This window comes from Patella vulgata, chromosome 1 (genome assembly GCF_932274485.2).
Source record: "Patella vulgata chromosome 1, xgPatVulg1.2, whole genome shotgun sequence".
Lineage (NCBI taxonomy): Eukaryota > Metazoa > Mollusca > Gastropoda > Patellidae > Patella > Patella vulgata.
Window position 1 is genome coordinate 80,245,099 of NC_065879.2, and position 8,964 is coordinate 80,254,062.

The 8,964-nt window shown below is 37.7% G+C and overlaps 1 long non-coding RNA gene across 1 annotated transcript; it reads right to left on the reverse strand.

Annotated features, from left to right (window-relative positions):
- Positions 1-1,456: 1,456 nt before the first annotated feature.
- Positions 1,457-8,536, reverse strand: LOC126825080 (uncharacterized). The gene is made up of 3 exons (XR_007681783.1): positions 8,476-8,536; positions 2,553-2,679; positions 1,457-1,574 (listed from the first exon to the last, which is right to left on the reverse strand). It is a non-coding gene; the product is annotated as an uncharacterized LOC126825080 (long non-coding RNA).
- Between the last annotated feature and the right edge of the window lie 428 nt (positions 8,537-8,964).

Below are 8,964 nucleotides of genomic sequence, written 5' to 3' on the forward strand. Positions count from 1 at the left end.
TAGTTGTGAATATGTGAATTTGTTTTAGCGAAGTTTTGTTACAAATGAATACTAGTATGTTGGGATTTGTAAAGACAAAAGAGATCAAGAGAATATTTCGTGAAATTTGACCCATTGAGCGGTGTACACCACATAACACAATTATTAAAGTATAATTTGATAAACGTTTATAATAACACCTATGCTTAGACATATTACGAAAAACAAACCAACCAGACCTTGAAAGAAATTCTCAAAAAAAAAAAAAGCAAAGAAGGGAATGAAAATATGAAAAGTGACCTAAATGAAAATTATTCAAATTCATAATTTCTACTTTCAATTTCTAACCACGCCTCATCGTTACCCAATATGTTGCTTTAACAGGATATATTTATAATAAATGAATATAAAAGGCTCTCTAACATATTGTAAATAATATATTATTCGTCGCGTAGGTATATCCTAATTTTTATTCTGCTGCTTGATTCCATCTCGTTATATGAGAAAGCCCTTCCAAGACCAATTCTTCACCTCTGGTGCCATGCGTCCTGGCTATTTACGCATTCTGTTCCTTCTCGATGAGATTATTCATGTACGACAGGAATTTGTCCCAGGCACTCTTTGTTGCGGCGGATGAACGGTTGCCGAGGTTGGTATCCAGGTAATTTCCGTACAAACTACGGAGTTGCTGAAAAATAAAAATCACCGGACAAAGGCTTTAATTGTGGATTAAAGAGTTTATCAAAAGGGTTAATCGGCACTGAGATGGCGGGTGGTGGATAAATAATGCCTTCCTAACACCAGCCACCAACCCGACTATAGTGACATGAAGGACTTTCTGACGAGGTCAACAAGAGGGTCGGGAATGTAATACGGGGAGAGCTCCAACGCCAACACTTTTTTTTTGTTCTGGAGGACTGGTTAGCGTATAGTCTTTGATATCTGACCGAAAGTCTGATCAAATGTAATAAATAGGGAAAGGGAGATAACCCGGTTTTATTGAATAATTTAATCCAACTGACAACAGTGCACCTATGTTTGGTAACAAGGAGAACCGGATTGAACAGTGCCCAAGAAATGTTTTCAAACCCGGGACTTTCTAGTTGTGACTCGAGTGTGCTATCCATAAAACGCGTTGTGAGACGAGCGTGCGTATCATTAATATCCACAGCGAATTGTAAGACAGTTGTCCTAACCATAAAACTACCACAGTGAATTAAAAAAAAAACAAACAAGTGTGCTTACCATAAAACCTCCACAGCGAATTGTATATGCCTGGCCTAAAGATTTGGCTTCATTTAGGACACAGAGAAAAAAAGAATGCCCGGTGAACATTATTCACCAATAGATATTACATTCCTATACTTACTTCGAATCTGGCTTTTCCAATATTGCGTCCCTTGTGGTTTCTAGCGATTTTTCTGACCAAGCCCACCATGCATTCAGGGTCATCTACGTTGTCGATCAATGAGTCCATGGCGTACATGACAGCGGTAGCATGCGCTCTCATATCTGACATACCTTTGATCTCATCAAGGCTCTTGTTTTCAAAGGCTTTAAAATAGTTCAGTGTGTCGGGATAAGTGGAAAATAATCTACAGAAAATAATAAGAAAGATCAGATTAACGACGAATATACCCATTAGATTTTTTCATCTGGGGCCCGTTAAATCATTTAACCATGCCCTGTTAGTGTTAGGTGGGTTAAATTTAACGGCACGATGAACAACTTACTTCTTCTGGGGCAGGTTAAATCATTTAACCATGCCTGTTAGGTGGGTTAAATTTGCACCCTTTTAACGATGGCATAACCATGCCTTACATTTAACGGAACGATGAACAACATACTTCTGTCGTTAAATAAAACGATGTCATTAAATAAATAAACGATGTCGTTATATTTTACGACAAGTTGGGCGACCTGTCCAAGGTATATACAGTGGTTATAATATGAACGACGCCACCAAGTAAATGTTAAGTCCTACAAATGGTGCAAGAAATCCGCCATTTCCCTTAGATTAAAGGACTGCCTCAACATTGTGAAATATGACATTATTGTCGTATATTTTATACCACAAAAACAAAGACATGGTCATTATATTGGCCACTCATAGAGGACAATTTACGGTAATCCCAGCGGTTAAAATCAGATTTATACCCAGTTCTGTCGCCCCCGTCTGAAATCAAAATACTAAACGTTTTTTTGCAGATCAGACATTCGATCGATTTTGGCGATTAATAATGATCCGATGTTTATTGTCAAATGAGCTAATGTCACCCTACGCCGCGACAAACTGTCGAAAACCAGTAAAAATTACTACAATAGGATATACTGATAAACCTGGTTGGTCAGGAACTAGCCACAAGCAGCCTCAGATGTTGTAGTATCACGTGACGTATTTCATATTTGCTGACTCTGCCTTTGCTAAAACTTGACAGGCCGATTTGCCAAGATTGGGTAAAATGTCTGCAACGTATCTGTCGCTCAAGTGGCTTGTAAGTGACACAAGTGGCAACCTAGCTAGATCGAAAATTTGTTGCGAGACTATAGTTTTAAATCCAGTATCCACTTACGTTAGAAATAATGTCATTCCATTGTCCTTTTTATTGACAGACAAAATCTTCCAGGAGGCAGTAATGGCGGCTTTCTCAGCTGCTGTCAATCCAGTAATTTTACAAGCCATGGTGAATCTTCGTTATTCTGTAAATACAGCACAATGATTATAAGTTTGTTTTTGTTGGGGATGCAACAGGTGTTAGAATCATTGATAATCTTGTAATCCAAAGTAAAACACTATATAAGTAATAATAATTTGTATATATATGAACGTGGGACTATTAAAGGTGCCTTCCCATGTACAAACTGCGTGATTTGGTGATATATACATGTATTTGACTAAAAACATATTCAAACCAATTAATCTGTCACACATTTGCTTCAAATTCCTCTCAAAACATTGTAATTGCGAGGAAATACCCCAAGCTATAAAAAATGTATTTAAAAAACCATGTTTGGCGTTCGCGAAAACTAAGTAAATTATGAGATTATCCCTTGCCCTTTTTATTCCGAAGTTTAGTCCCAGAACCTGTTGTACCTTTACCTTTTCGCCATTATATAATTTATTAACATACATGAAGCGCTCCCTAATGCAAAGAGTTCCGACAATCTGCGTGTGTAACCTTTGACGTCACTCGAACAGACGTCCTTTCAATTTTATCCTGAGCGGGTGCCATCGGCGATTGTTTTAGGGAATCCAGTATTTTTCTAGTAAAATTATGTGTCTCTACTTTCCATGTATACCAAAATACTTTTATTGAAAATAACCACCATTTAGATACTCCATTGCTAAGGAGTACTATGCACAGTACTGACGAGCGACTTCTATAGACATTGTGCCTTTATTCTTCCTTTTTGTTGGTTTTGACGTTTAGTTCCGGCTAAACCTTTCTCTTACAATTAGGATGTTGAGGGAGTTTTGTGAATTAATGTGGGATCCGGGTAAGAGTCCATATTTGTTGATTTTGACGTTTTATTGACCAATATGCTTATTCTTACTCGATCGTCTAATATTACTGTTCATTTGTTTGGAAGCTAAATTAAATTTTTGATTTCATTGGACATTTCTTTACAATTAGCAAGTTGATGGAGTTTTTGTGGTAATTAACACGAGACTTAGATAAGCGTCCATATTTTTTTGATTTTGATGTTTCATTGACCATATATATGCTTACTCCTGATCGACCACCTTATACTACTAATCTGTGTTTTCAGTTTTATTGCTTTGGCGCAATTTAGCCCGTTTTGAGCTGACGTGCCATAAAACCACATTTCATTTCATTTCAGTTTTATTGCATTCTATATGTAGATTCGTTTTGTGTGATGTTAAGGTACCCAAAACTCTTTGGTCGTCTAAGAAAGAAGTTGTCAATTTCATAGGCTTTTATTTGTTTGGTGGGATGGCAATCTATCTTTTAATCATATACCAGATATTGGTTTTTATCCTGTGAACAGAGAAAGCCAAAACTAAAACAAAAATTAGTAGGCTATTCGACTTACGCTTAAACTTACAAAACAATAATTAGATCCTTAAATTTTTGTTTTGTAAGTTTAAGATTAAGTCGAATAGCCTGCTGTTTTTGTGTATTACCCTGGAAGAATAACCTGAAAAGCTTTCAGAAGAACAACCCCAAATTCCCCTGTATATATTCAAAGCCGCCCCCGACTTTCAGACCGCAAGTTATTCTGGACATAGAATATACCCCAAAGTTAGCGTTATAGGTTTCTAAAGTACGTTACAGTGCTTGTCGTATCAGTAATCGCACTAAGACACTTAATTCAATACTTATTTGACCCAAGTCTACGAGATTTAGCTCTTTTCGAGCTGGAATGTTGATCAATGCAATAATTTTGTTGTTCTCAACACATCCTGAATATTTTCAGACGTTTCGTTTAAATAATAAATCCAGTTTTTGATATGTTAAGATTATATAACCTGTATAGTGTATTCACTATCACGTTAGGGTATTACTTTCAAATGAATGTCTTTTTCAGACTTGCATTATGTGCGCATGAACAAATTTATGTAAAATATTTGCCAAAGAGTTTGATACGTGTTTTCCTGTGAATGTCGCATAATGTTGCTATTTTTTTATCAAGAAAGCAGAATATGTTTAAACAAGATAATTTGCGATTTGATTTAGAGAAACTTGATACCTGGTAAAGGCTATATTAGTATTTCATACAAGTTTTTAGTCGAACTTTGACTTCCTTTGTCTATTGAAAGTATACGGTTGAAATTTACGTTTACAATTTCTTTGCGTATTTTGAAGTCTACTTTCTTGAATACGTGTGTTACAAAAAATGTAATTTTGTGTATGGAAAAAACAGACAGATAAACAGAAATGGGGTTTAAAGTCCACTCGACACAAACTAGGTCATTTCGGGACTAACACATGGTTCAATTTTATTTCAATAGCCGTGAGGAAGGAAACCGCAGGACCCGGAGAAAACCCACGAGAGGCGACCCTACTCCTTGTCACGTACAACCGGGAAATCGAAACCACGCCAGTTGACTCAATGACAGACCTTATGATACAGCGCGCACGTGTTAACCATTCAGCCATCTACCCTCCCGCCATATTGAAAAGAAACGGTGCTGTGGGTAGTGGGTAGTCTATTGTATACAGTACTGTGTAATTTTCACCCTTCGTCGAAATCGGATAACCTATATTAATCATTTCTGTTCACTTCCTATTCAAATGTGTGTCCAGTCATTCCAGTGGGACCAAAACCGAGTTAGCAGTTGGAATATGAACAAATAGTACGGCAAAAGAACGCTAGTCAAAACCAGAGGTCGTACACTTCAGTCACAATTACTGGGATGTTCCATTCTTGCCCATGACCCTTCGTCAATCTTCAAGGAAATGAAACGGGGTTTTATATCCTACCGTTCTGCTCCGTGGGCTGAGGGAAATTTGCCCGGACAGCGACACTGCGGGCGACTCTTATTTCAAATTCCAACTCAACCCGTCAAGGCTTATTTTACGCGCACGCCAATGTGTACACGGGACCTCCTTTTACCGTCCCACCCGAACAACTGGGCAGTTGTCCTTGTCAGGCCCCCTATCCTGCACCACTGACACTGAAAAGTGAAAATCTAGCCGGAAAATCCTAAAGAAATTTCCCGGCGAACCAGCTTCCTAGTGGCTGAATAACCGCGGCTTCCGTCGTAGCAAAGAAAGCGCTTTGTAAATTTAACTTCATTCATACCAACCAGGAAATTTATAGATACATAATTGGAGATTAGCTGTCAGTTCTCACTATAATAGTTAAAAACAAGATAATATAAATGGAATTTGCTGAAAATGTCATCCAAATTGATCCACTGTGAACCGAAATTTTACGATTGAATTTTCGGTCTAACCTCGATCATCATTACTAAAGTCGGTACGATAAAAAACATAGTCTTGATTATCCATTATCGTGATTAAATCACGAATGAAAGTTGAGCAGCAAATCGGATCCTAATCCAATAAATATCGCAGGCTAACGATGACATCGAGAGTTGATTATGGTCTTGTTATGTTAATAATTGTCTAATTAATAATTTATATAACATTTCAGGCCTAACGAAAGGCCTGGAATAGACAGAATTAGCTCTTGCATAATGCATCTTTAATTAAATGGTAAATAATCAATGTGTTTAAATATATTATTTATGTTGTATTTGGTGCAATATTTAATGATAGAATTGACAATTAATAATTATTGACACATTATGGGTTATTGAGATTCACTCTAGGCTAGTAGTTCATATTTTAAAACCACGCTCAATAGTAAACGGGTGCTGTCGGGGTATTAAAAGTAAAAGTAAATGGGGTTTAATGTCCTACTATTCTGCTCCGACTGAGCTAAATAAGACGGTCATACGCTATGCAGTAGGGTATAAAGGAAATTTCGCCTGGATAGTGGCGCTACGACCGACTCTTATATCAAATCCAGGGGTGCTTTTACGTGCACGCCAATGTCAGACCCTCTGTACTGCATCAATGGGATCGAACATGGGACCTCTGGCTTAGCGAGCCAATGTCTTACTCATCTATTTCTGTTATCATGTGGTATCGTCACAAAACAGAAAAATAAAACGGAAAAATGAAATGAAATGGGATTTAACGTCCGACTGCGCTAATGAAGACGGGCATAGGCCACACACGGTGCTGTGAGGGAAATGTTGCCGAGACAGCGGTGCTACGGCCTACTCTTATATCGAATTCCAGATACCAAGGGATATTTTACGTGCACGCCAAAGTGTACACGGGACCTCGATGTTTTCTCCCATCCGAACGACTAGACAGCTGTCCTTGTCAGACCCTCCATCCTGCACTATTGACGAGAGGAAACCACACCGGGAAATCCCGATGAACCTTCCCGACCAACACAGGAAAATAAAACGGATTTGATCAGCCAAGTGGTAATGTCTGGATAACATCAGTATTGTAACTGACATGCTTTATTGAAGAGCAAATGTCTAATTTCGTCTTTTATATACAACTTGAATTGATTGTATACAAATGGCGAAGAAAACAGTCCAGACTGTAGCTAACTACCAACATCCGGGTAGTTCATATGATTAGAACAGATTTTTTACCTGATGAATATAAATCTATTTTAAAAACCTCTCTTTTATAAAAACGGAGCACTCGGAATACCTTTCAATTTTTTCAGAAATAATATATAAATAAAATGTCTTGATTATCAGATAATGGTCCGGCATGGTTCCTCCTTGTCAGTAGTGCATGAGAGAGAGCCTGGCAGAGGACAATGTATAGTTGTTCGAATGGGATGAAAAACAGAGGTCCCTTGTACACATTGGCGTGAACGTAAAAGATCCCTCGGCAGTTGGAATTCGATATAAGAGTAGCCCATGGCGCCGCTGCCTGGTTAAAAATTTCCCTCGAAGCACACTGCGTGGCGTATGCCTGTCCAGTCGGGGCAGAACAGTAGGACGTTTAACCCCATTTCATTTCATTTTTCGGACTGAGAAATTAAATTAATATCAGGAAAACAAAACTTGTAAGAGCCAAGTCTGCCTAATGCAGGCCTCAGATTTGATATAGATTATTAGTTAGACATTGATTCATATTCCAAGCTCAGAAGCAACGCTCTAGAGCAACGATTCTCAATAATAATAGAGATCTTCCTAAGTGTGCCGCGAAATTTTGAACGACATTCTAATGAAATGCGAAAAACCACGTGATCCCAAATGAGCAGCTGTGATTTTCATTATTTAGTTTGAGTCATTCTTTGTGTCTATGACTAGTCTGTGTCTACGGTTGTATGCCGTATATGACTTGCTATTTTTTTATTTTGCAAAATTCAAATATTTTTCATATATATATTTCGCCAGGTGTGCCGCTATTTTTTCATGTGTTCCAAGGTGTGCCGTTGGCAAAAATGATGAGAACCACTGCTCCAGAGCATCGGATGCTAACACGATTGCTAGTTAATAATTTAATCCAAAAATGGATAATCGAGACTTTATTTATTATCGTAAAATATTCTTTAAACGACAATAGCCCCGCTCAAAATAAGGTAATTTGACTGAAATTTTCAACACATTCCCTTTTCATTATCTATCTTTAAACTATTATAGCGAGAACTGTCAGCTCTTTATCTAAATCTTACATAGTGCATCTTTACTAAAAGACAGAAAACTAGATATTTTGTTTTACAGCTAAAATTTCATTATCCTTAAGTATTTCATGTATAAAAAACAACAATAAAAATATACAATATACATTGGAACAATATCGATTAAGATAAGAACAATAAATTAGGAAATCAAATTTTGTTATGCCACCAATGCTGTCTTGATGATGAAATGACTAAAAAATACCCTGAAATGTTAGGAAAATGAAAGAAGAACACATTTGTTTGGTTCGCAACCGCAAAGATTAAAACATGAAATGGATAAAAAAAAAAAAGGAACAGCCTTACCTTATTTTCGTCCTGTTAATAAATTTAGACTGACTTGAGCAAACCCAGACATTGACTTATAAACACCGCTGAATTCTCGAAATTTGAGATTTTAAAAATAGACGCATGATAGGTTCTTATGTCAATCAAAATCACGCGAGTGGTTCTGTTATAGTGGGTGGGATTAGCTTCTGCGCTAGTCCCCCGTTTACACAAACAATGAATGCCCCTCTTTTGCACTTGGAACTTCGAATCTTAGCGCAGCATACCGGCGCTGTTTTGGAAATGAAATGAAATGGGGTTTCGCGTTCGACTATGTGCCATGAGGGATATTTGGCCTGAGCAGCGGCACTACGGCCTACTCTTATATCGAATTCCAACTGCCAAGGTTCTTTTACGTGCACGCCAATGTGTACACGTCGCAAGCCACTGACGGGGGGTGGGGGCATGTGGGGTGTTTTGTTGGTTGAAACGTGTTAAAGGTTTATAGCAGTCTTTTGGTAAACAATT